The sequence below is a fragment of the Triturus cristatus genome, chromosome 11 (assembly GCF_964204655.1).
Source record: "Triturus cristatus chromosome 11, aTriCri1.1, whole genome shotgun sequence".
Taxonomy (NCBI): domain Eukaryota; kingdom Metazoa; phylum Chordata; class Amphibia; order Caudata; family Salamandridae; genus Triturus; species Triturus cristatus.
Genome location: NC_140594.1, coordinates 1138852022 through 1138878660, shown reverse-complemented (window position 1 = coordinate 1138878660; position 26639 = coordinate 1138852022). Strand labels below are relative to the sequence as shown.

The 26639-nt window shown below is 45.6% G+C and overlaps 14 non-coding genes across 14 annotated transcripts; all 14 read right to left on the bottom strand.

Annotated features, from left to right (window-relative positions):
- Positions 1–1398: 1398 nt before the first annotated feature.
- Positions 1399–1470, bottom strand: TRNAG-CCC (transfer RNA glycine (anticodon CCC)). The gene has a single exon. It is a non-coding gene; the product is annotated as a tRNA-Gly (tRNA).
- Positions 1471–2997: 1527 nt separating this feature from the next.
- Positions 2998–3069, bottom strand: TRNAG-CCC (transfer RNA glycine (anticodon CCC)). The gene has a single exon. It is a non-coding gene; the product is annotated as a tRNA-Gly (tRNA).
- A 1516-nt stretch (positions 3070–4585) lies between these two features.
- TRNAG-CCC (transfer RNA glycine (anticodon CCC)) lies at positions 4586–4657 on the bottom strand. Its single transcript has one exon. It is a non-coding gene; the product is annotated as a tRNA-Gly (tRNA).
- Positions 4658–6184: 1527 nt separating this feature from the next.
- Positions 6185–6256, bottom strand: TRNAG-CCC (transfer RNA glycine (anticodon CCC)). Its single transcript has one exon. It is a non-coding gene; the product is annotated as a tRNA-Gly (tRNA).
- A 1516-nt stretch (positions 6257–7772) lies between these two features.
- TRNAG-CCC (transfer RNA glycine (anticodon CCC)) lies at positions 7773–7844 on the bottom strand. Its single transcript has one exon. It is a non-coding gene; the product is annotated as a tRNA-Gly (tRNA).
- Positions 7845–9371: 1527 nt separating this feature from the next.
- TRNAG-CCC (transfer RNA glycine (anticodon CCC)) lies at positions 9372–9443 on the bottom strand. Its single transcript has one exon. It is a non-coding gene; the product is annotated as a tRNA-Gly (tRNA).
- A 1517-nt stretch (positions 9444–10960) lies between these two features.
- TRNAG-CCC (transfer RNA glycine (anticodon CCC)) lies at positions 10961–11032 on the bottom strand. The gene has a single exon. It is a non-coding gene; the product is annotated as a tRNA-Gly (tRNA).
- A 1516-nt stretch (positions 11033–12548) lies between these two features.
- Positions 12549–12620, bottom strand: TRNAG-CCC (transfer RNA glycine (anticodon CCC)). Its single transcript has one exon. It is a non-coding gene; the product is annotated as a tRNA-Gly (tRNA).
- Positions 12621–14137: 1517 nt separating this feature from the next.
- Positions 14138–14209, bottom strand: TRNAG-CCC (transfer RNA glycine (anticodon CCC)). Its single transcript has one exon. It is a non-coding gene; the product is annotated as a tRNA-Gly (tRNA).
- A 1516-nt stretch (positions 14210–15725) lies between these two features.
- Positions 15726–15797, bottom strand: TRNAG-CCC (transfer RNA glycine (anticodon CCC)). The gene has a single exon. It is a non-coding gene; the product is annotated as a tRNA-Gly (tRNA).
- Positions 15798–20665: 4868 nt separating this feature from the next.
- On the bottom strand, positions 20666–20737 carry TRNAG-CCC (transfer RNA glycine (anticodon CCC)). The gene has a single exon. It is a non-coding gene; the product is annotated as a tRNA-Gly (tRNA).
- A 1523-nt stretch (positions 20738–22260) lies between these two features.
- Positions 22261–22332, bottom strand: TRNAG-CCC (transfer RNA glycine (anticodon CCC)). Its single transcript has one exon. It is a non-coding gene; the product is annotated as a tRNA-Gly (tRNA).
- A 1516-nt stretch (positions 22333–23848) lies between these two features.
- TRNAG-CCC (transfer RNA glycine (anticodon CCC)) lies at positions 23849–23920 on the bottom strand. Its single transcript has one exon. It is a non-coding gene; the product is annotated as a tRNA-Gly (tRNA).
- A 1527-nt stretch (positions 23921–25447) lies between these two features.
- TRNAG-CCC (transfer RNA glycine (anticodon CCC)) lies at positions 25448–25519 on the bottom strand. Its single transcript has one exon. It is a non-coding gene; the product is annotated as a tRNA-Gly (tRNA).
- Between the last annotated feature and the right edge of the window lie 1120 nt (positions 25520–26639).

Sequence of the window (26639 nt, the reverse complement as noted above, 5' to 3'; positions counted from 1 at the left end):
CTTGTAGAGGGTAAGGAACTGGGGATTGAAACCAAGGCCAAATCTGTGCAGAAGAGAAGAAATGGAAAGCAGTAGTACAAATAGTGGAAATGAACATATTTAGGCAGCATTGGAAGCAAAGCAGAGAAGAGAAAGAGAGTGCCTTCCATGAAATGCCCAGGAGAATGATAAGAGCAGAACGAAAAGGCAAGAATGACATTCAAAGCATGCCCAGAAAAACGTGTGACGGTCCCACCAGTCATTTATGCTTATAATTGGGTATCTTTACTTTCAAAGTATGGGGTTGATCCTTTGGCGATCACTCTCTTGTATTTCAGCAGAGACAGATAGTTGAGAAGTCTTTTCTCACATAGCTAGCACAAGCCTGCGCTTTTCCTTGCTGGTAGCGTGGAAATGACAGATTGGTTCTCAGAAGAAAAAACAAGAAATATTATAGCAGAGGATGGTTTCGATCCATCGACCTCTGGGTTATGGGCCCAGCACGCTTCCGCTGCGCCACTCTGCTCCCTTGTAAAAGTGTTCTCTTTATGCAGAGGAGGAGCTTTCAGCGAAGTGGCGAGGGATTGGTGGGTCTCGCTCCTCATTTGCCTAAGCATGCTGCAATGTATGCTGGGTGCAGAAAATCTTCATCTTCTCGTCTCACAGTCAGTCATAACTGAAAGTGCAGACCCTCTTGGGAACTAGCAGTTTCAGGCCTTTACCAAGATAGCAGCTCTCTAACCCTCTCCTCTCTCTTTGATCCTAGCGCTAGCATGCTCAGGATTTGATTTTAACTGGGAGCCAGAGATCTACCCGGTGAGGGCGAGGCTTTTGAGCGTTTGGGAGCGTTCGGGACGTGAGGACATAGGACAGGAAATGTTGCCATCTTGAAATATCCAACCTTCCTGCTGTCGTGAGAGGCTCTTTCCATGGACATCTGCCTCTTGGAGTCCTCTCAACTTGCTCTCTGATATAACATTTTGTGAGCTGCAGTTACATCCGATGGCTACAAGGTGGCGCTGCATTCAGGTGAGAGAACAAGTGTGCACAAAATCGTTGGGGACTTTTGCCAGATTCATCGGTGGATCTTGCCTACTTTTATTCACGTGCTAGATATTGCCTAGAAATGCTTTTTAATATAGAGATGCTAGAGTTAGAATGTCTGGTCGGGGTTCAGCCCTTTCATTGTCTACCGCCCGTAACATATTTATTACCAGCACATGTGAGTGGGGACTCTGCTTTTTGGAAAATAGCATCTAATAGGACAATGAATGTAGCAGATGGGGCGATCGAGATGCCTGCCTAAGTATTTCATTTTTTTTTTAATTTAACGTCTGATTAATCTGTTCATTATATTTCCGTTTTGTGACATGTTGCATTAAAACAAATCCTGCTTGGAGAACATATAAAAATTTGCACTGCATTGGCCGGGAATCGAACCCGGGTCAACTGCTTGGGAAGCAGCTATGCTCACCACTATACCACCAACGCCCTATGATGTGGGTGCTCTCGGTTCTAAAGATTACAACCCCGAGTTCAATGACTATCTTGCACCAGTTTCAATGGTGCATTTGGTTTAGATACCAACATGAAAAGCAGTAGAAAGTTTCTTGTAGAGGGTAAGGAACTGGGGATTGAAACCAAGGCCAAATCTGTGCAGAAGAGAAGAAATGGAAAGCAGTAGTACAAATAGTGGAAATGAACATATTTAGGCAGCATTGGAAGCAAAGCAGCGAAGAGAAAGAGAGTGCCTTCCATGAAATGCCCAGGAGAATGATAAGAGCAGAACGAAAAGGCAAGAATGACATTCAAAGCATGCCCAGAAAAACGTGTGACGGTCCCACCAGTCATTTATGCTTATAATTGGGTATCTTTACTTTCAAAGTATGGGGTTGATCCTTTGGCGATCACTCTGTTGTGTTTCAGCAGAGACAGATAGTTGAGAAGTCTTTTCTCACATAGCTAGCACAAGCCTGCGCTTTTCCTTGCTGGTAGCGTGGAAATGACAGATTGGTTCTCAGAAGAAAAAACAAGAATTATTATAGCAGAGGATGGTTTCGATCCATCGACCTCTGGGTTATGGGCCCAGCACGCTTCCGCTGCGCCACTCCGCTCCCTTGTAAAAGTGTTCTCTTTATGCAGAGGAGGAGCTTTCAGCGAAGTGGCGAGGGATTGGTGGGTCTCGCTCCTCATTTGCCTAAGCATGCTGCAATGTATGCTGGGTGCAGAAAATCTTCATCTTCTCGTCTCACAGTCAGTCATAACTGAAAGTGCAGACCCTCTTGGGAACTAGCAGTTTCAGGCCTTTACCAAGATAGCAGCTCTCTAACCCTCTCCTCTCTCTTTGATCCTAGCGCTAGCATGCTCAGGATTTGATTTTAACTGGGAGCCAGAGATCTACCCGGTGAGGGCTTGCCCGGTGTGAGGCTTTTGAGCGTTTGGGAGCGTTCGGGACGTGAGGACGTTGGACAGGAAATGTTGCCATCTTGAAATATCCAACCTTCCTGCTGTCGTGAGAGGCTCTTTCCATGGACATCTGCCTCTTGGAGTCCTCTCAACTTGCTCTCTGATATAACATTTTGTGAGCTGCAGTTACATCCGATGGCTACAAGATGGCGCTGCATTCAGGTGAGAGAACAAGTGTGCACAAAATCGTTGGGGACTTTTGCCAGATTCATCGGTGGATCTTGCCTACTTTTAGTCACATGCTAGATATTGCCTAGAAAGGCTTTTTAATATAGAGATGCTAGAGTTAGAATGTCTGGTCAGGGTTCAGCCCTTTCATTGTCTACCGCCCGCAACATATTTATTACCAGCACATGTGAGTGGTGACTCTGCTTTTTGGAAAATAGCATCTAATAGGACAATGAATGTAGCAGATGGGGCGATCGAGATGCCTGCCTAAGTATTTCATTTTTTTTTTAATTTAACGTCTGATTAATCTGTTCATGATATTTCCGTTTTGTGACATGTTGCATTAAAACAAATCCTGCTTGGAGAACATATAAAAATTTGCACTGCATTGGCCGGGAATCGAACCCGGGTCAACTGCTTGGGAAGCAGCTATGCTCACCACTATACCACCAACGCCCTATGTTGTGGTTGCTCTCGGTTCTAAAGATTACAACCCCGAGTTCAATGACTATCTTGCAACAGTTTCAATGGTGCATTTGGTTTAGATACCAACATGAAAAGCAGTAGAAAGTTTCTTGTAGAGGGTAAGGAACTGGGGATTGAAACCAAGGCCAAATCTGTGCAGAAGAGAAGAAATGGAAAGCAGTAGTACAAATAGTGGAAATGAACATATTTAGGCAGCATTGGAAGCAAAGCAGCGAAGAGAAAGAGAGTGCCTTCCATGAAATGCCCAGGAGAATGATAAGAGCAGAACGAAAAGGCAAGAATGACATTCAAAGCATGCCCAGAAAAACGTGTGACGGTCCCACCAGTCATTTATGCTTATAATTGGGTATCTTTACTTTCAAAGTATGGGGTTGATCCTTTGGCGATCACTCTCTTGTATTTCAGCAGAGACAGATAGTTGAGAAGTCTTTTCTCACATAGCTAGCACAAGCCTGCGCTTTTCCTTGCTGGTAGCGTGGAAATGACAGATTGGTTCTCAGAAGAAAAAACAAGAAATATTATAGCAGAGGATGGTTTCAATCCATCGACCTCTGGGTTATGGGCCCAGCACGCTTCCGCTGCGCCACTCTGCTCCCTTGTAAAAGTGTTCTCTTTATGCAGAGGAGGAGCTTTCAGCGAAGTGGCGAGGGATTGGTGGGTCTCGCTCCTCATTTGCCTAAGCATGCTGCAATGTATGCTGGGTGCAGAAAATCTTCATCTTCTCGTCTCACAGTCAGTCATAACTGAAAGTGCAGACCCTCTTGGGAACTAGCAGTTTCAGGCCTTTACCAAGATAGCAGCTCTCTAACCCTCTCCTCTCTCTTTGATCCTAGCGCTAGCATGCTCAGGATTTGATTTTAACTGGGAGCCAGAGATCTACCCGGTGAGGGCGAGGCTTTTGAGCGTTTGGGAGCGTTCGGGACGTGAGGACATTGGACAGGAAATGTTGCCATCTTGAAATATCCAACCTTCCTGCTGTCGTGAGAGGCTCTTTCCATGGACATCTGCCTCTTGGAGTCCTCTCAACTTGCTCTCTGATATAACATTTTGTGAGCTGCAGTTACATCCGATGGCTACAAGGTGGCGCTGCATTCAGGTGAGAGAACAAGTGTGCACAAAATCGTTGGGGACTTTTGCCAGATTCATCGGTGGATCTTGCCTACTTTTATTCACATGCTAGATATTGCCTAGAAATGCTTTTTAATATAGAGATGCTAGAGTTAGAATGTCTGGTCGGGGTTCAGCCCTTTCATTGTCTACCGCCCGCAACATATTTATTACCAGCACATGTGAGTGGTGACTCTGCTTTTTGGAAAATAGCATCTAATAGGACAATGAATGTAGCAGATGGGGCGATCGAGATGCCTGCCTAAGTATTTCATTTTTTTTTTAATTTAACGTCTGAATAATCTGTTCATGATATTTCCGTTTTGTGACATGTTGCATTAAAACAAATCCTGCTTGGAGAACATATAAAAATTTGCACTGCATTGGCCGGGAATCGAACCCGGGTCAACTGCTTGGGAAGCAGCTATGCTCACCACTATACCACCAACGCCCTATGATGTGGGTTCTCTCGGTTCTAAAGATTACAACCCCGAGTTTAATGACTATCTTGCACCAGTTTCAATGGTGCATTTGGTTTAGATACCAACATGAAAAACAGTAGAAAGTTTCTTGTAGAGGGTAAGGAACTGGGGATTGAAACCAAGGCCAAATCTGTGCAGAAGAGAAGAAATGGAAAGCAGTAGTACAAATAGTGGAAATGAACATATTTAGGCAGCATTGGAAGCAAAGCAGCGAAGAGAAAGAGAGTGCCTTCCATGAAATGCCCAGGAGAATGATAAGAGCAGAACGAAAAGGCAAGAATGACATTCAAAGCATGCCCAGAAAAACGTGTGACGGTCCCACCAGTCATTTATGCTTATAATTGGGTATCTTTACTTTCAAAGTATGGGGTTGATCCTTTGGCGATCACTCTGTTGTGTTTCAGCAGAGACAGATAGTTGAGAAGTCTTTTCTCACATAGCTAGCACAAGCCTGCGCTTTTCCTTGCTGGTAGCGTGGAAATGACAGATTGGTTCTCAGAAGAAAAAACAAGAAATATTATAGCAGAGGATGGTTTCGATCCATCGACCTCTGGGTTATGGGCCCAGCACGCTTCCGCTGCGCCACTCTGCTCCCTTGTAAAAGTGTTCTCTTTATGCAGAGGAGGAGCTTTCAGCGAAGTGGCGAGGGATTGGTGGGTCTCGCTCCTCATTTGCCTAAGCATGCTGCAATGTATGCTGGGTGCAGAAAATCTTCATCTTCTCGTCTCACAGTCAGTCATAACTGAAAGTGCAGACCCTCTTGGGAACTAGCAGTTTCAGGCCTTTACCAAGATAGCAGCTCTCTAACCCTCTCCTCTCTCTTTGATCCTAGCGCTAGCATGCTCAGGATTTGATTTTAACTGGGAGCCAGAGATCTACCCGGTGAGGGCTTGCCCGGTGTGAGGCTTTTGAGCGTTTGGGAGCGTTCGGGACGTGAGGACGTTGGACAGGAAATGTTGCCATCTTGAAATATCCAACCTTCCTGCTGTCGTGAGAGGCTCTTTCCATGGACATCTGCCTCTTGGAGTCCTCTCAACTTGCTCTCTGATATAACATTTTGTGAGCTGCAGTTACATCCGATGGTTACAAGATGGCGCTGAATTCAGGTGAGAGAACAAGTGTGCACAAAATCGTTGGGGACTTTTGCCAGATTCATCGGTGGATCTTGCCTACTTTTATTCACATGCTAGATATTGCCTAGAAAGGCTTTTTAATATAGAGATGCTAGAGTTAGAATGTCTGGTCAGGGTTCAGCCCTTTCATTGTCTACCGCCCGCAACATATTTATTACCAGCACATGTGAGTGGTGACTCTGCTTTTTGGAAAATAGCATCTAATAGGACAATGAATGTAGCAGATGGGGCGATCGAGATGCCTGCCTAAGTATTTCATTTTTTTTTAAATTTAACGTCTGATTAATCTGTTCATGATATTTCCGTTTTGTGACATGTTGCATTAAAACAAATCCTGCTTGGAGAACATATAAAAATTTGCACTGCATTGGCCGGGAATCGAACCCGGGTCAACTGCTTGGGAAGCAGCTATGCTCACCACTATACCACCAACGCCCTATGTTGTGGTTGCTCTCGGTTCTAAAGATTACAACCCCGAGTTCAATGACTATCTTGCAAAAGTTTCAATGGTGCATTTGGTTTAGATACCAACATGAAAAGCAGTAGAAAGTTTCTTGTAGAGGGTAAGGAACTGGGGATTGAAACCAAGGCCAAATCTGTGCAGAAGAGAAGAAATGGAAAGCAGTAGTACAAATAGTGGAAATGAACATATTTAGGCAGCATTGGAAGCAAAGCAGCGAAGAGAAAGAGAGTGCCTTCCATGAAATGCCCAGGAGAATGATAAGAGCAGAACGAAAAGGCAAGAATGACATTCAAAGCATGCCCAGAAAAACGTGTGACGGTCCCACCAGTCATTTATGCTTATAATTGGGTATCTTTACTTTCAAAGTATGGGGTTGATCCTTTGGCGATCACTCTCTTGTATTTCAGCAGAGACAGATAGTTGAGAAGTCTTTTCTCACATAGCTAGCACAAGCCTGCGCTTTTCCTTGCTGGTAGCGTGGAAATGACAGATTGGTTCTCAGAAGAAAAAACAAGAAATATTATAGCAGAGGATGGTTTCGATCCATCGACCTCTGGGTTATGGGCCCAGCACGCTTCCGCTGCGCCACTCTGCTCCCTTGTAAAAGTGTTCTCTTTATGCAGAGGAGGAGCTTTCAGCGAAGTGGCGAGGGATTGGTGGGTCTCGCTCCTCATTTGCCTAAGCATGCTGCAATGTATGCTGGGTGCAGAAAATCTTCATCTTCTCGTCTCACAGTCAGTCATAACTGAAAGTGCAGACCCTCTTGGGAACTAGCAGTTTCAGGCCTTTACCAAGATAGCAGCTCTCTAACCCTCTCCTCTCTCTTTGATCCTAGCGCTAGCATGCTCAGGATTTGATTTTAACTGGGAGCCAGAGATCTACCCGGTGAGGGCGAGGCTTTTGAGCGTTTGGGAGCGTTCGGGACGTGAGGACATTGGACAGGAAATGTTGCCATCTTGAAATATCCAACCTTCCTGCTGTCGTGAGAGGCTCTTTCCATGGACATCTGCCTCTTGGAGTCCTCTCAACTTGCTCTCTGATATAACATTTTGTGAGCTGCAGTTACATCCGATGGCTACAAGGTGGCGCTGCATTCAGGTGAGAGAACAAGTGTGCACAAAATCGTTGGGGACTTTTGCCAGATTCATCGGTGGATCTTGCCTACTTTTATTCACATGCTAGATATTGCCTAGAAATGCTTTTTAATATAGAGATGCTAGAGTTAGAATGTCTGGTCGGGGTTCAGCCCTTTCATTGTCTACCGCCCGCAACATATTTATTACCAGCACATGTGAGTGGTGACTCTGCTTTTTGGAAAATAGCATCTAATAGGACAATGAATGTAGCAGATGGGGCGATCGAGATGCCTGCCTAAGTATTTCATTTTTTTTTTAATTTAACGTCTGAATAATCTGTTCATGATATTTCCGTTTTGTGACATGTTGCATTAAAACAAATCCTGCTTGGAGAACATATAAAAATTTGCACTGCATTGGCCGGGAATCGAACCCGGGTCAACTGCTTGGGAAGCAGCTATGCTCACCACTATACCACCAACGCCCTATGATGTGGGTGCTCTCGGTTCTAAAGATTACAACCCCGAGTTCAATGACTATCTTGCACCAGTTTCAATGGTGCATTTGGTTTAGATACCAACATGAAAAACAGTAGAAAGTTTCTTGTAGAGGGTAAGGAACTGGGGATTGAAACCAAGGCCAAATCTGTGCAGAAGAGAAGAAATGGAAAGCAGTAGTACAAATAGTGGAAATGAACATATTTAGGCAGCATTGGAAGCAAAGCAGCGAAGAGAAAGAGAGTGCCTTCCATGAAATGCCCAGGAGAATGATAAGAGCAGAACGAAAAGGCAAGAATGACATTCAAAGCATGCCCAGAAAAACGTGTGACGGTCCCACCAGTCATTTATGCTTATAATTGGGTATCTTTACTTTCAAAGTATGGGGTTGATCCTTTGGCGATCACTCTGTTGTGTTTCAGCAGAGACAGATAGTTGAGAAGTCTTTTCTCACATAGCTAGCACAAGCCTGCGCTTTTCCTTGCTGGTAGCGTGGAAATGACAGATTGGTTCTCAGAAGAAAAAACAAGAAATATTATAGCAGAGGATGGTTTCGATCCATCGACCTCTGGGTTATGGGCCCAGCACGCTTCCGCTGCGCCACTCTGCTCCCTTGTAAAAGTGTTCTCTTTATGCAGAGGAGGAGCTTTCAGCGAAGTGGCGAGGGATTGGTGGGTCTCGCTCCTCATTTGCCTAAGCATGCTGCAATGTATGCTGGGTGCAGAAAATCTTCATCTTCTCGTCTCACAGTCAGTCATAACTGAAAGTGCAGACCCTCTTGGGAACTAGCAGTTTCAGACCTTTACCAAGATAGCAGCTCTCTAACCCTCTCCTCTCTCTTTGATCCTAGCGCTAGCATGCTCAGGATTTGATTTTAACTGGGAGCCAGAGATCTACCCGGTGAGGGCTTGCCCGGTGTGAGGCTTTTGAGCGTTTGGGAGCGTTCGGGACGTGAGGACGTTGGACAGGAAATGTTGCCATCTTGAAATATCCAACCTTCCTGCTGTCGTGAGAGGCTCTTTCCATGGACATCTGCCTCTTGGAGTCCTCTCAACTTGCTCTCTGATATAACATTTTGTGAGCTGCAGTTACATCCGATGGTTACAAGATGGCGCTGCATTCAGGTGAGAGAACAAGTGTGCACAAAATCGTTGGGGACTTTTGCCAGATTCATCGGTGGATCTTGCCTACTTTTATTCACATGCTAGATATTGCCTAGAAAGGCTTTTTAATATAGAGATGCTAGAGTTAGAATGTCTGGTCAGGGTTCAGCCCTTTCATTGTCTACCGCCCGCAACATATTTATTACCAGCACATGTGAGTGGTGACTCTGCTTTTTGGAAAATAGCATCTAATAGGACAATGAATGTAGCAGATGGGGCGATCGAGATGCCTGCCTAAGTATTTCATTTTTTTTTTAATTTAACGTCTGATTAATCTGTTCATGATATTTCCGTTTTGTGACATGTTGCATTAAAACAAATCCTGCTTGGAGAACATATAAAAATTTGCACTGCATTGGCCGGGAATCGAACCCGGGTCAACTGCTTGGGAAGCAGCTATGCTCACCACTATACCACCAACGCCCTATGATGTGGGTGCTCTCGGTTCTAAAGATTACAACCCCGAGTTCAATGACTATCTTGCACCAGTTTCAATGGTGCATTTGGTTTAGATACCAACATGAAAAGCAGTAGAAAGTTTCTTGTAGAGGGTAAGGAACTGGGGATTGAAACCAAGGCCAAATCTGTGCAGAAGAGAAGAAATGGAAAGCAGTAGTACAAATAGTGGAAATGAACATATTTAGGCAGCATTGGAAGCAAAGCAGCGAAGAGAAAGAGAGTGCCTTCCATGAAATGCCCAGGAGAATGATAAGAGCAGAACGAAAAGGCAAGAATGACATTCAAAGCATGCCCAGAAAAACGTGTGACGGTCCCACCAGTCATTTATGCTTATAATTGGGTATCTTTACTTTCAAAGTATGGGGTTGATCCTTTGGCGATCACTCTGTTGTGTTTCAGCAGAGACAGATAGTTGAGAAGTCTTTTCTCACATAGCTAGCACAAGCCTGCGCTTTTCCTTGCTGGTAGCGTGGAAATGACAGATTGGTTCTCAGAAGAAAAAACAAGAAATATTATAGCAGAGGATGGTTTCGATCCATCGACCTCTGGGTTATGGGCCCAGCACGCTTCCGCTGCGCCACTCTGCTCCCTTGTAAAAGTGTTCTCTTTATGCAGAGGAGGAGCTTTCAGCGAAGTGGCGAGGGATTGGTGGGTCTCGCTCCTCATTTGCCTAAGCATGCTGCAATGTATGCTGGGTGCAGAAAATCTTCATCTTCTCGTCTCACAGTCAGTCATAACTGAAAGTGCAGACCCTCTTGGGAACTAGCAGTTTCAGGCCTTTACCAAGATAGCAGCTCTCTAACCCTCTCCTCTCTCTTTGATCCTTGCGCTAGCATGCTCAGGATTTGATTTTAACTGGGAGCCAGAGATCTACCCGGTGAGGGCGAGGCTTTTGAGCGTTTGGGAGCGTTCGGGACGTGAGGACGTTGGACAGGAAATGTTGCCATCTTGAAATATCCAACCTTCCTGCTGTCGTGAGAGGCTCTTTCCATGGTCATCTGCCTCTTGGAGTCCTCTCAACTTGCTCTCTGATATAACATTTTGTGAGCTGCAGTTACATCCGATGGCTACAAGATGGCGCTGCATTCAGGTGAGAGAACAAGTGTGCACAAAATCGTTGGGGACTTTTGCCAGATTCATCGGTGGATCTTGCCTACTTTTATTCACATGCTAGATATTGCCTAGAAAGGCTTTTTAATATAGAGATGCTAGAGTTAGAATGTCTGGTCAGGGTTCAGCCCTTTCATTGTCTACCGCCCGCAACATATTTATTACCAGCACATGTGAGTGGTGACTCTGCTTTTTGGAAAATAGCATCTAATAGGACAATGAATGTAGCAGATGGGGCGATCGAGATGCCTGCCTAAGTATTTCATGTTTTTTTTTTATTTAACGTCTGATTAATCTGTTCATGATATTTCCGTTTTGTGACATGTTGCATTAAAACAAATCCTGCTTGGAGAACATATAAAAATTTACACTGCATTGGCCGGGAATCGAACCCGGGTCAACTGCTTGGGAAGCAGCTATGCTCACCACTATACCACCAACGCCCTATGTTGTGGTTGCTCTCGGTTCTAAAGATTACAACCCCGAGTTCAATGACTATCTTGCAACAGTTTCAATGGTGCATTTGGTTTAGATACCAACATGAAAAGCAGTAGAAAGTTTCTTGTAGAGGGTAAGGAACTGGGGATTGAAACCAAGGCCAAATCTGTGCAGAAGAGAAGAAATGGAAAGCAGTAGTACAAATAGTGGAAATGAACATATTTAGGCAGCATTGGAAGCAAAGCAGCGAAGAGAAAGAGAGTGCCTTCCATGAAATGCCCAGGAGAATGATAAGAGCAGAACGAAAAGGCAAGAATGACATTCAAAGCATGCCCAGAAAAACGTGTGACGGTCCCACCAGTCATTTATGCTTATAATTGGGTATCTTTACTTTCAAAGTATGGGGTTGATCCTTTGGCGATCACTCTCTTGTATTTCAGCAGAGACAGATAGTTGAGAAGTCTTTTCTCACATAGCTAGCACAAGCCTGCGCTTTTCCTTGCTGGTAGCGTGGAAATGACAGATTGGTTCTCAGAAGAAAAAACAAGAAATATTATAGCAGAGGATGGTTTCGATCCATCGACCTCTGGGTTATGGGCCCAGCACGCTTCCGCTGCGCCACTCTGCTCCCTTGTAAAAGTGTTCTCTTTATGCAGAGGAGGAGCTTTCAGCGAAGTGGCGAGGGATTGGTGGGTCTCGCTCCTCATTTGCCTAAGCATGCTGCAATGTATGCTGGGTGCAGAAAATCTTCATCTTCTCGTCTCACAGTCAGTCATAACTGAAAGTGCAGACCCTCTTGGGAACTAGCAGTTTCAGGCCTTTACCAAGATAGCAGCTCTCTAACCCTCTCCTCTCTCTTTGATCCTAGCGCTAGCATGCTCAGGATTTGATTTTAACTGGGAGCCAGAGATCTACCCGGTGAGGGCGAGGCTTTTGAGCGTTTGGGAGCGTTTGGGACGTGAGGACATTGGACAGGAAATGTTGCCATCTTGAAATATCCAACCTTCCTGCTGTCGTGAGAGGCTCTTTCCATGGACATCTGCCTCTTGGAGTCCTCTCAACTTGCTCTCTGATATAACATTTTGTGAGCTGCAGTTACATCCGATGGCTACAAGGTGGCGCTGCATTCAGGTGAGAGAACAAGTGTGCACAAAATCGTTGGGGACTTTTGCCAGATTCATCGGTGGATCTTGCCTACTTTTATTCACATGCTAGATATTGCCTAGAAATGCTTTTTAATATAGAGATGCTAGAGTTAGAATGTCTGGTCGGGGTTCAGCCCTTTCATTGTCTACCGCCCGCAACATATTTATTACCAGCACATGTGAGTGGTGACTCTGCTTTTTGGAAAATAGCATCTAATAGGACAATGAATGTAGCAGATGGGGCGATCGAGATGCCTGCCTAAGTATTTCATTTTTTTTTTAATTTAACGTCTGATTAATCTGTTCATGATATTTCCGTTTTGTGACATGTTGCATTAAAACAAATCCTGCTTGGAGAACATATAAAAATTTGCACTGCATTGGCCGGGAATCGAACCCGGGTCAACTGCTTGGGAAGCAGCTATGCTCACCACTATACCACCAACGCCCTATGATGTGGGTGCTCTCGGTTCTAAAGATTACAACCCCGAGTTCAATGACTATCTTGCACCAGTTTCAATGGTGCATTTGGTTTAGATACCAACATGAAAAGCAGTAGAAAGTTTCTTGTAGAGGGTAAGGAACTGGGGATTGAAACCAAGGCCAAATCTGTGCAGAAGAGAAGAAATGGAAAGCAGTAGTACAAATAGTGGAAATGAACATATTTAGGCAGCATTGGAAGCAAAGCAGCGAAGAGAAAGAGAGTGCCTTCCATGAAATGCCCAGGAGAATGATAAGAGCAGAACGAAAAGGCAAGAATGACATTCAAAGCATGCCCAGAAAAACGTGTGACGGTCCCACCAGTCATTTATGCTTATAATTGGGTATCTTTACTTTCAAAGTATGGGGTTGATCCTTTGGCGATCACTCTGTTGTGTTTCAGCAGAGACAGATAGTTGAGAAGTCTTTTCTCACATAGCTAGCACAAGCCTGCGCTTTTCCTTGCTGGTAGCGTGGAAATGACAGATTGGTTCTCAGAAGAAAAAACAAGAAATATTATAGCAGAGGATGGTTTCGATCCATCGACCTCTGGGTTATGGGCCCAGCACGCTTCCGCTGCGCCACTCTGCTCCCTTGTAAAAGTGTTCTCTTTATGCAGAGGAGGAGCTTTCAGCGAAGTGGCGAGGGATTGGTGGGTCTCGCTCCTCATTTGCCTAAGCATGCTGCAATGTATGCTGGGTGCAGAAAATCTTCATCTTCTCGTCTCACAGTCAGTCATAACTGAAAGTGCAGACCCTCTTGGGAACTAGCAGTTTCAGGCCTTTACCAAGATAGCAGCTCTCTAACCCTCTCCTCTCTCTTTGATCCTTGCGCTAGCATGCTCAGGATTTGATTTTAACTGGGAGCCAGAGATCTACCCGGTGAGGGCGAGGCTTTTGAGCGTTTGGGAGCGTTCGGGACGTGAGGACGTTGGACAGGAAATGTTGCCATCTTGAAATATCCAACCTTCCTGCTGTCGTGAGAGGCTCTTTCCATGGACATCTGCCTCTTGGAGTCCTCTCAACTTGCTCTCTGATATAACATTTTGTGAGCTGCAGTTACATCCGATGGCTACAAGATGGCGCTGCATTCAGGTGAGAGAACAAGTGTGCACAAAATCGTTGGGGACTTTTGCCAGATTCATCGGTGGATCTTGCCTACTTTTATTCACATGCTAGATATTGCCTAGAAAGGCTTTTTAATATAGAGATGCTAGAGTTAGAATGTCTGGTCAGGGTTCAGCCCTTTCATTGTCTACCGCCCGCAACATATTTATTACCAGCACATGTGAGTGGTGACTCTGCTTTTTGGAAAATAGCATCTAATAGGACAATGAATGTAGCAGATGGGGCGATCGAGATGCCTGCCTAAGTATTTCATGTTTTTTTTTTATTTAACGTCTGATTAATCTGTTCATGATATTTCCGTTTTGTGACATGTTGCATTAAAACAAATCCTGCTTGGAGAACATATAAAAATTTACACTGCATTGGCCGGGAATCGAACCCGGGTCAACTGCTTGGGAAGCAGCTATGCTCACCACTATACCACCAACGCCCTATGTTGTGGTTGCTCTCGGTTCTAAAGATTACAACCCCGAGTTCAATGACTATCTTGCAACAGTTTCAATGGTGCATTTGGTTTAGATACCAACATGAAAAGCAGTAGAAAGTTTCTTGTAGAGGGTAAGGAACTGGGGATTGAAACCAAGGCCAAATCTGTGCAGAAGAGAAGAAATGGAAAGCAGTAGTACAAATAGTGGAAATGAACATATTTAGGCAGCATTGGAAGCAAAGCAGCGAAGAGAAAGAGAGTGCCTTCCATGAAATGCCCAGGAGAATGATAAGAGCAGAACGAAAAGGCAAGAATGACATTCAAAGCATGCCCAGAAAAACGTGTGACGGTCCCACCAGTCATTTATGCTTATAATTGGGTATCTTTACTTTCAAAGTATGGGGTTGATCCTTTGGCGATCACTCTCTTGTATTTCAGCAGAGACAGATAGTTGAGAAGTCTTTTCTCACATAGCTAGCACAAGCCTGCGCTTTTCCTTGCTGGTAGCGTGGAAATGACAGATTGGTTCTCAGAAGAAAAAACAAGAAATATTATAGCAGAGGATGGTTTCGATCCATCGACCTCTGGGTTATGGGCCCAGCACGCTTCCGCTGCGCCACTCTGCTCCCTTGTAAAAGTGTTCTCTTTATGCAGAGGAGGAGCTTTCAGCGAAGTGGCGAGGGATTGGTGGGTCTCGCTCCTCATTTGCCTAAGCATGCTGCAATGTATGCTGGGTGCAGAAAATCTTCATCTTCTCGTCTCACAGTCAGTCATAACTGAAAGTGCAGACCCTCTTGGGAACTAGCAGTTTCAGGCCTTTACCAAGATAGCAGCTCTCTAACCCTCTCCTCTCTCTTTGATCCGAGCGCTAGCATGCTCAGGATTTGATTTTAACTGGGAGCCAGAGATCTACCCGGTGAGGGCGAGGCTTTTGAGCGTTTGGGAGCGTTCGGGACGTGAGGACATTGGACAGGAAATGTTGCCATCTTGAAATATCCAACCTTCCTGCTGTCGTGAGAGGCTCTTTCCATGGACATCTGCCTCTTGGAGTCCTCTCAACTTGCTCTCTGATATAACATTTTGTGAGCTGCAGTTACATCCGATGGCTACAAGGTGGCGCTGCATTCAGGTGAGAGAACAAGTGTGCACAAAATCGTTGGGGACTTTTGCCAGATTCATCGGTGGATCTTGCCTACTTTTATTCACATGCTAGATATTGCCTAGAAATGCTTTTTAATATAGAGATGCTAGAGTTAGAATGTCTGGTCGGGGTTCAGCCCTTTCATTGTCTACCGCCCGCAACATATTTATTACCAGCACATGTGAGTGGTGACTCTGCTTTTTGGAAAATAGCATCTAATAGGACAATGAATGTAGCAGATGGGGCGATCGAGATGCCTGCCTAAGTATTTCATTTTTTTTTTAATTTAACGTCTGATTAATCTGTTCATGATATTTCCGTTTTGTGACATGTTGCATTAAAACAAATCCTGCTTGGAGAACATATAAAAATTTGCACTGCATTGGCCGGGAATCGAACCCGGGTCAACTGCTTGGGAAGCAGCTATGCTCACCACTATACCACCAACGCCCTATGATGTGGGTGCTCTCGGTTCTAAAGATTACAACCCCGAGTTCAATGACTATCTTGCACCAGTTTCAATGGTGCATTTGGTTTAGATACCAACATGAAAAGCAGTAGAAAGTTTCTTGTAGAGGGTAAGGAACTGGGGATTGAAACCAAGGCCAAATCTGTGCAGAAGAGAAGAAATGGAAAGCAGTAGTACAAATAGTGGAAATGAACATATTTAGGCAGCATTGGAAGCAAAGCAGCGAAGAGAAAGAGAGTGCCTTCCATGAAATGCCCAGGAGAATGATAAGAGCAGAACGAAAAGGCAAGAATGACATTCAAAGCATGCCCAGAAAAACGTGTGACGGTCCCACCAGTCATTTATGCTTATAATTGGGTATCTTTACTTTCAAAGTATGGGGTTGATCCTTTGGCGATCACTCTGTTGTGTTTCAGCAGAGACAGATAGTTGAGAAGTCTTTTCTCACATAGCTAGCACAAGCCTGCGCTTTTCCTTGCTGGTAGCGTGGAAATGACAGATTGGTTCTCAGAAGAAAAAACAAGAAATATTATAGCAGAGGATGGTTTCGATCCATCGACCTCTGGGTTATGGGCCCAGCACGCTTCCGCTGCGCCACTCTGCTCCCTTGTAAAAGTGTTCTCTTTATGCAGAGGAGGAGCTTTCAGCGAAGTGGCGAGGGATTGGTGGGTCTCGCTCCTCATTTGCCTAAGCATGCTGCAATGTATGCTGGGTGCAGAAAATCTTCATCTTCTCGTCTCACACGCGCTCACGAAGGTCTAGAGACTGTGAGGGTGTCAGCTGCTGCACAGCAGGGCCGATTGGCGGGGAGGAGCCTGGGGTCACGGGGGTATATATTCTTTACACTGGAGCGGACGCGCAGCGGACGCGCGCAGCGGGCGCGCCGCTGGCGCGCCGAAGGCGCGCTAAAGGCAAGCCCGTCTGCGCCCGTCCGCGCCCTGCCGGGCCCAGGGGCCAAAATCTCTGCCCGAACTCGACTCTACACTAGTGTAGAATTAAGAACCCTTAACCGAGACCACTACCCCTTGAATAGGGAGACTACCGGTGTTCTTAGGAGAGAAGGCCTCCTCATACCAGCAGAGGATAGGCCCACACGCCCCAGTCCCACCCAGGCCCAGACCCCCCCCACTTCGACGCCTCAAGCACTGAAAGTAATGGTCCTGAATACACGCTCCCTCCAAAAACATGCCATAGAAATTCTCACGTTTCTACAAAACGAGGCCCCAGACATCCTGGCCTTGTCGGAAACTTGGTTGGATGAAGATTCGGGACCCACTATACTGGCGGCGCTCCCAGACGGTTATGACATAGTCTGGCACAATCGCCCCACCGGTAAAAGAGGTGGAGGGGTAGCGTTCCTTTTCAAAAAACACTTAAGGATAGAGAAAGTGTCTGGTGAAACTCTGGCAGGGGCTGACATGCTGACCATTAAGGTCTGTCATCACTCCTCGAGCATCACGATCTCTATGCTATACCGCCCCCCGAAATGCCCCCCCAACTCTACTAACCTTTTAATCGAATATATCACCAACCTCCGTTCACGCTTCCAACACCTCCTGGTAATGGGAGATTTTAATTTCCACTGGGATCAACAACCCAGGGAGGCTCAGGCTCGTCAATTAGAAGAGACTCTAACCGAGCTCGGTTTCTCCCAATTAATTACCACTCCTACTCATGTGCAGGGACACATCCTGGACCTGGTCTGGTCCACCATCCCTTCCTTATTACTCAAAGAAGTCGTTCCATGCCCTTGGTCTGACCACTCCTGTATTCATTTGATACTTCCCCTTACTGAACACACAAGGCCACCCACTGCGACTTGGAAGCTTGTGCGTACCTGGTCCAAAATAGAAGGCCAGACGCTGCTAAACGTCCTCCGCGATCTCCCTCCTATTAAATGGGCGTCAGCGGATTCAGAATCTGAGGTTGATCTAGAAGGGGGGGTCGCTGCCTTCTCCGATCGACTTTCTGCAGCAATTAACACAGTGGCCCCGGAAAAGAAAGTTAAAATCTGTATTAAAGGCAATGGGTCCCCGTGGTTCTCGGAAGAACTTAGGACTTCCAAACGAGTTCTCCGCCAGCATGAACGATTATGGCGGAAACACTATAACCCTCAGGCACTGGCAGACTACAGAAGAGAACTAGCCTCATATAAAAAAGCACTGCTGCGTAACAAGGCAATTTTCTATGAAAACAGAATCCTGTCTGCCCCAAATAAACAAAAAGAAACGTTTAGAATCCTGAAGGAACTAAGTCAAAAACAATCACAGACCACCCCACCCAGCAAGGAACAATGTAATAACTTCCTCACATACTTTTCAAAGAAAATTCAGGACATCCTGATGGAGATCGGCACTTCTCCCTGTACACCTTTACCCAAGGTAGTGGTCGACTCACAGGTCAGGATGGCCGAGTCCCTTTCCTCCTTCCCACTTTTGGGAATAGAGGCCCTCCAAGACCTGGCCAAAAAGACTAAATCTGGCTCTCCAGCCGACCCCTGCCCGCCTAGGATTTTTAATCTTGCATTCCCAGAAATCGAGCATGACATCCTGGCCCTTCTCAATGCCTCCCTACGCTTAGGGATGGTTCCTAACAGCTTCAAGGAAGCTAGAATCACCCCCCTCCTAAAAAAACCCGGCGCTGAGATATCCAATATGAAGAACTACCGCCCCATTTCCCAACTCCCCTTCCTCGCTAAAATACTCGAACAGCACGTGCTGCAGAATCTTTCTAGATTCTTTGAAGATCACCATCTCCTGGGGGATAGGCAAGCAGGCTTTCGGGCACACCATAGCACTGAACTGGTAATGCTATCGGTTCTTGACAATATTAGATTAAATGCTGACAAGAAGAAGCCTTGCGTGTTGATCCTTCTTGACCTGTCGGCGGCTTTCGACACGGTCAACCATGTCACTCTGCTGGAAAGATTACGCTCTCTGGGAGTGGTGGGACCTGCCCTACAATGGGTCGCCTCCTTTCTGACAGATCGCACCCAAAGAATCCAGATGGGCGAGTGGGTCTCAGAGAAAGGCCCTATTACCTGTGGAGTCCCGCAAGGGTCCGCACTCTCACCTCTTCTGTTCAACATATACCTCAGTCCTTTAATCAAGGCCTTATCGGACATGGACTGCCAGATTTTTAACTATGCAGATGACACACAGCTCATTCTCCACATCGAGAACTCCCCCCATGCACAAGCCAGAGCAAAAGAGATTCTAAGCTTTACGGTTAACTGGATGATGGCAAATTCATTGAAAATCAACCCTGACAAAACCGAAGTCCTGGCATTATCAGATGACCACAATCCGTGGAACTCCCGGTACTGGCCCCAGGAGCTGGGTGAGGCCCCTGTCCCGATCCCGGTAGTCAAAAGCCTGGGCATCAAAATAGATGACAAGCTCACCCTGGCCAACCAATTTTCCACGGTCTTTGGCACCTGTGTAGGACTTCTCCGACTGCTAAGGAGACTGTCCCCCATTCTCTCATTTTCTACTATGAGAACCATTGTTTCAGCCATTATCTTGGCCCGGCTCGATTACGCCAACTCCCTGTACATTGGCCTTCCTGACTTCTTGGTTAGAAGACTGCAGATAGCAATGAATGATGCCGCCAGGCTCATTTTCAAATTACCGAGACACACTCCAGCCTCGACTCTTCTCCAACGCCTTCACTGGCTTCCGGTGAAACAAAGGGCTAAATTCAAGGGCCTGTGCATCGCCCATAAAGCCATCTATGGCCAAGCTCCCTCCTATATCAAACAGCGCCTCACAAAATACGTACCTGGACGTGTACTCAGGTCCTCCACAGGGAGTCTGCTATACTGTCCCAGCTTCAACTATGTCTCCAAAGGAGGGAGAGCATTCTCCTCCGTAATTCCCACTCTCTGGAACAAGCTTCCCAGTCAACTTCGAGCTGAAGACAGCCTTCTCCCTTTTAGGAAACAACTGAAAACCATTCTCTTTGTGGAAGCCTGGGGCTTAATTTAGCGATCAAGTGAACTGCTGGGTTTCTATGCTACTCTTCCTCTACAGCGCTTAGAGACCTTTTCGGTATTAAGCGCTCAACAAATCCAATTTAACATAACATAACATAACAGTCAGTCATAACTGAAAGTGCAGACCCTCTTGGGAACTAGCAGTTTCAGGCCTTTACCAAGATAGCAGCTCTCTAACCCTCTCCTCTCTCTTTGATCCTAGCGCTAGCATGCTCAGGATTTGATTTTAACTGGGAGCCAGAGATCTACCCGGTGAGGGCGAGGCTTTTGAGCGTTTGGGAGCGTTCGGGACGTGAGGACATTGGACAGGAAATGTTGCCATCTTGAAATATCCAACCTTCCTGCTGTCGTGAGAGGCTCTTTCCATGGACATCTGCCTCTTGGAGTCCTCTCAACTTGCTCTCTGATATAACATTTTGTGAGCTGCAGTTACATCCGATGGCTACAAGGTGGCGCTGCATTCAGGTGAGAGAACAAGTGTGCACAAAATCGTTGGGGACTTTTGCCAGATTCATCGGTGGATCTTGCCTACTTTTATTCACATGCTAGATATTGCCTAGAAATGCTTTTTAATATAGAGATGCTAGAGTTAGAATGTCTGGTCGGGGTTCAGCCCTTTCATTGTCTACCGCCCGCAACATATTTATTACCAGCACATGTGAGTGGTGACTCTGCTTTTTGGAAAATAGCATCTAATAGGACAATGAATGTAGCAGATGGGGCGATCGAGATGCCTGCCTAAGTATTTCATTTTTTTTTTAATTTAACGTCTGATTAAACTGTTCATTATATTTCCGTTTTGTGACATGTTGCATTAAAACAAATCCTGCTTGGAGAACATATAAAAATTTGCACTGCATTGGCCGGGAATCGAACCCGGGTCAACTGCTTGGGAAGCAGCTATGCTCACCACTATACCACCAACGCCCTATGATGTGGGTGCTCTCGGTTCTAAAGATTACAACCCCGAGTTCAATGACTATCTTGCACCAGTTTCAATGGTGCATTTGGTTTAGATACCAACATAAAAAGCAGTAGAAAGTTTCTTGTAGAGGGTAAGGAACTGGGGATTGAAACCAAGGCCAAATCTGTGCAGAAGAGAAGAAATGGAAAGCAGTAGTACAAATAGTGGAAATGAACATATTTAGGCAGCATTGGAAGCAAAGCAGCGAAGAGAAAGAGAGTGCCTTCCATGAAATGCCCAGGAGAATGATAAGAGCAGAACGAAAAGGCAAGAATGACATTCAAAGCATGCCCAGAAAAACGTGTGACGGTCCCACCAGTCATTTATGCTTATAATTGGGTATCTTTAGTTTCAAAGTATGGGGTTGATCCTTTGGCGATCACTCTGTTGTGTTTCAGCAGAGACAGATAGTTGAGAAGTCTTTTCTCACATAGCTAGCACAAGCCTGCGCTTTTCCTTGCTGGTAGCGTGGAAATGACAGATTGGTTCTCAGAAGAAAAAACAAGAAATATTATAGCAGAGGATGGTTTCGATCCATCGACCTCTGGGTTATGGGCCCAGCACGCTTCCGCTGCGCCACTCCGCTCCCTTGTAAAAGTGTTCTCTTTATGCAGAGGAGGAGCTTTCAGCGAAGTGGCGAGGGATTGGTGGGTCTCGCTCCTCATTTGCCTAAGCATGCTGCAATGTATGCTGGGTGCAGAAAATCTTCATCTTCTCGTCTCACAGTCAGTCATAACTGAAAGTGCAGACCCTCTTGGGAACTAGCAGTTTCAGGCCTTTACCAAGATAGCAGCTCTCTAACCCTCTCCTCTCTCTTTGATCCTAGCGCTAGCATGCTCAGGATTTGATTTTAACTGGGAGCCAGAGATCTACCCGGTGAGGGCTTGCCCGGTGTGAGGCTTTTGAGCGTTTGGGAGCGTTCGGGACGTGAGGACGTTGGACAGGAAATGTTGCCATCTTGAAATATCCAACCTTCCTGCTGTCGTGAGAGGCTCTTTCCATGGACATCTGCCTCTTGGAGTCCTCTCAACTTGCTCTCTGATATAACATTTTGTGAGCTGCAGTTACATCCGATGGCTACAAGATGGCGCTGCATTCAGGTGAGAGAACAAGTGTGCACAAAATCGTTGGGGACTTTTGCCAGATTCATCGGTGGATCTTGCCTACTTTTATTCACATGCTAGATATTGCCTAGAAAGGCTTATATAGAGATGCTAGAGTTAGAATGTCTGGTCAGGGTTCAGCCCTTTCATTGTCTACCGCCCGCAACATATTTATTACCAGCACATGTGAGTGGTGACTCTGCTTTTTGGAAAATAGCATCTAATAGGACAATGAATGTAGCAGATGGGGCGATCGAGATGCCTGCCTAAGTATTTCATTTTTTTTTTAATTTAACGTCTGATTAATCTGTTCATGATATTTCCGTTTTGTGACATGTTGCATTAAAACAAATCCTGCTTGGAGAACATATAAAAATTTGCTCTGCATTGGCCGGGAATCGAACCCGGGTCAACTGCTTGGGAAGCAGCTATGCTCACCACTATACCACCAAAGCCCTATGTTGTGGTTGTTCTCGGTTCTAAAGATTACAACCCCGAGTTCAATGACTATCTTGCAACAGTTTCAATGGTGCATTTGGTTTAGATACCAACATGAAAAGCAGTAGAAAGTTTCTTGTAGAGGGTAAGGAACTGGGGATTGAAACCAAGGCCAAATCTGTGCAGAAGAGAAGAAATGGAAAGCAGTAGTACAAATAGTGGAAATGAACATATTTAGGCAGCATTGGAAGCAAAGCAGCGAAGAGAAAGAGAGTGCCTTCCATGAAATGCCCAGGAGAATGATAAGAGCAGAACGAAAAGGCAAGAATGACATTCAAAGCATGCCCAGAAAAACGTGTGACGGTCCCACCAGTCATTTATGCTTATAATTGGGTATCTTTACTTTCAAAGTATGGGGTTGATCCTTTGGCGATCACTCTCTTGTATTTCAGCAGAGACAGATAGTTGAGAAGTCTTTTCTCACATAGCTAGCACAAGCCTGCGCTTTTTCTTGCTGGTAGCGTGGAAATGACAGATTGGTTCTCAGAAGAAAAAACAAGAAATATTATAGCAGAGGATGGTTTCGATCCATCGACCTCTGGGTTATGGGCCCAGCACGCTTCCGCTGCGCCACTCTGCTCCCTTGTAAAAGTGTTCTCTTTATGCAGAGGAGGAGCTTTCAGCGAAGTGGCGAGGGATTGGTGGGTCTCGCTCCTCATTTGCCTAAGCATGCTGCAATGTATGCTGGGTGCAGAAAATCTTCATCTTCTCGTCTCACAGTCAGTCATAACTGAAAGTGCAGACCCTCTTGGGAACTAGCAGTTTCAGGCCTTTACCAAGATAGCAGCTCTCTAACCCTCTCCTCTCTCTTTGATCCTAGCGCTAGCATGCTCAGGATTTGATTTTAACTGGGAGCCAGAGATCTACCCGGTGAGGGCGAGGCTTTTGAGCGTTTGGGAGCGTTCGGGACGTGAGGACATTGGACAGGAAATGTTGCCATCTTGAAATATCCAACCTTCCTGCTGTCGTGAGAGGCTCTTTCCATGGACATCTGCCTCTCGGAGTCCTCTCAACTTGCTCTCTGATATAACATTTTGTGAGCTGCAGTTACATCCGATGGCTACAAGGTGGCGCTGCATTCAGGTGAGAGAACAAGTGTGCACAAAATCGTTGGGGACTTTTGCCAGATTCATCGGTGGATCTTGCCTACTTTTATTCACATGCTAGATATTGCCTAGAAATGCTTTTTAATATAGAGATGCTAGAGTTAGAATGTCTGGTCGGGGTTCAGCCCTTTCATTGTCTACCGCCCGCAACATATTTATTACCAGCACATGTGAGTGGTGACTCTGCTTTTTGGAAAATAGCATCTAATAGGACAATGAATGTAGCAGATGGGGCGATCGAGATGCCTGCCTAAGTATTTCATTTTTTTTTTAATTTAACGTCTGATTAATCTGTTCATGATATTTCCGTTTTGTGACATGTTGCATTAAAACAAATCCTGCTTGGAGAACATATAAAAATTTGCACTGCATTGGCCGGGAATCGAACCCGGGTCAACTGCTTGGGAAGCAGCTATGCTCACCACTATACCACCAACGCCCTATGATGTGGGTGCTCTCGGTTCTAAAGATTACAACCCCGAGTTCAATGACTATCTTGCACCAGTTTCAATGGTGCATTTGGTTTAGATACCAACATGAAAAGCAGTAGAAAGTTTCTTGTAGAGGGTAAGGAACTGGGGATTGAAACCAAGGCCAAATCTGTGCAGAAGAGAAGAAATGGAAAGCAGTAGTACAAATAGTGGAAATGAACATATTTAGGCAGCATTGGAAGCAAAGCAGCGAAGAGAAAGAGAGTGCCTTCCATGAAATGCCCAGGAGAATGATAAGAGCAGAACGAAAAGGCAAGAATGACATTCAAAGCATGCCCAGAAAAACGTGTGACGGTCCCACCAGTCATTTATGCTTATAATTGGGTATCTTTACTTTCAAAGTATGGGGTTGATCCTTTGGCGATCACTCTGTTGTGTTTCAGCAGAGACAGATAGTTGAGAAGTCTTTTCTCACATAGCTAGCACAAGCCTGCGCTTTTCCTTGCTGGTAGCGTGGAAATGACAGATTGGTTCTCAGAAGAAAAAACAAGAAATATTATAGCAGAGGATGGTTTCGATCCATCGACCTCTGGGTTATGGGCCCAGCACGCTTCCGCTGCGCCACTCTGTTCCCTTGTAAAAGTGTTCTCTTTATGCAGAGGAGGAGCTTTCAGCGAAGTGGTGAGGGATTGGTGGGTCTCGCTCCTCATTTGCCTAAGCATGCTGCAATGTATGCTGGGTGCAGAAAATCTTCATCTTCTCGTCTCACAGTCAGTCATAACTGAAAGTGCAGACCCTCTTGGGAACTAGCAGTTTCAGGCCTTTACCAAGATAGCAGCTCTCTAACCCTCTCCTCTCTCTTTGATCCTAGCGCTAGCATGCTCAGGATTTGATTTTAACTGGGAGCCAGAGATCTACCCGGTGAGGGCTTGCCCGGTGTGAGGCTTTTGAGCGTTTGGGAGCGTTCGGGACGTGAGGACGTTGGACAGGAAATGTTGCCATCTTGAAATATCCAACCTTCCTGCTGTCGTGAGAGGCTCTTTCCATGGACATCTGCCTCTTGGAGTCCTCTAAACTTGCTCTCTGATATAACATTTTGTGAGCTGCAGTTACATCCGATGGCTACAAGATGGCGCTGCATTCAGGTGAGAGAACAAGTGTGCACAAAATCGTTGGGGACTTTTGCCAGATTCATCGGTGGATCTTGCCTACTTTTATTCACATGCTAGATATTGCCTAGAAAGGCTTTTTAATATAGAGATGCTAGAGTTAGAATGTCTGGTCAGGGTTCAGCCCTTTCATTGTCTACCGCCCGCAACATATTTATTACCAGCACATGTGAGTGGTGACTCTGCTTTTTGGAAAATAGCATCTAATAGGACAATGAATGTAGCAGATGGGGCGATCGAGATGCCTGCCTAAGTATTTCATTTTTTTTTTAATTTAACGTCTGATTAATCTGTTCATGATATTTCCGTTTTGTGACATGTTGCATTAAAACAAATCCTGCTTGGAGAACATATAAAAATTTGCACTGCATTGGCCGGGAATCGAACCCGGGTCAACTGCTTGGGAAGCAGCTATGCTCACCACTATACCACCAACGCCCTATGTTGTGGTTGCTCTCGGTTCTAAAGATTACAACCCCGAGATCAATGACTATCTTGCAACAGTTTCAATGGTGCATTTGGTTTAGATACCAACATGAAAAGCAGTAGAAAGTTTCTTGTAGAGGGTAAGGAACTGGGGATTGAAACCAAGGCCAAATCTGTGCAGAAGAGAAGAAATGGAAAGCAGTAGTACAAAAAGTGGAAATGAACATATTTATGCAGCATTGGAAGCAAAGCAGCGAAGAGAAAGAGAGTGCCTTCCATGAAATGCCCAGGAGAATGATAAGAGCAGAACGAAAAGGCAAGAATGACATTCAAAGCATGCCCAGAAAAACGTGTGACGGTCCCACCAGTCATTTATGCTTATAATTGGGTATCTTTACTTTCAAAGTATGGGGTTGATCCTTTGGCGATCACTCTCTTGTATTTCAGCAGAGACAGATAGTTGAGAAGTCTTTTCTCACATAGCTAGCACAAGCCTGCGCTTTTCCTTGCTGGTAGCGTGGAAATGACAGATTGGTTCTCAGAAGAAAAAACAAGAAATATTATAGCAGAGGATGGTTTCGATCCATCGACCTCTGGGTTATGGGCCCAGCACGCTTCCGCTGCGCCACTCTGCTCCCTTGTAAAAGTGTTCTCTTTATGCAGAGGAGGAGCTTTCAGCGAAGTGGCGAGGGATTGGTGGGTCTCGCTCCTCATTTGCCTAAGCATGCTGCAATGTATGCTGGGTGCAGAAAATCTTCATCTTCTCGTCTCACAGTCAGTCATAACTGAAAGTGCAGACCCTCTTGGGAACTAGCAGTTTCAGGCCTTTACCAAGATAGCAGCTCTCTAACCCTCTCCTCTCTCTTTGATCCTAGCGCTAGCATGCTCAGGATTTGATTTTAACTGGGAGCCAGAGATCTACCCGGTGAGGGCGAGGCTTTTGAGCGTTTGGGAGCGTTCGGGACGTGAGGACATTGGACAGGAAATGTTGCCATCTTGAAATATCCAACCTTCCTGCTGTCGTGAGAGGCTCTTTCCATGTACATCTGCCTCTCGGAGTCCTCTCAACTTGCTCTCTGATATAACATTTTGTGAGCTGCAGTTACATCCGATGGCTACAAGGTGGCGCTGC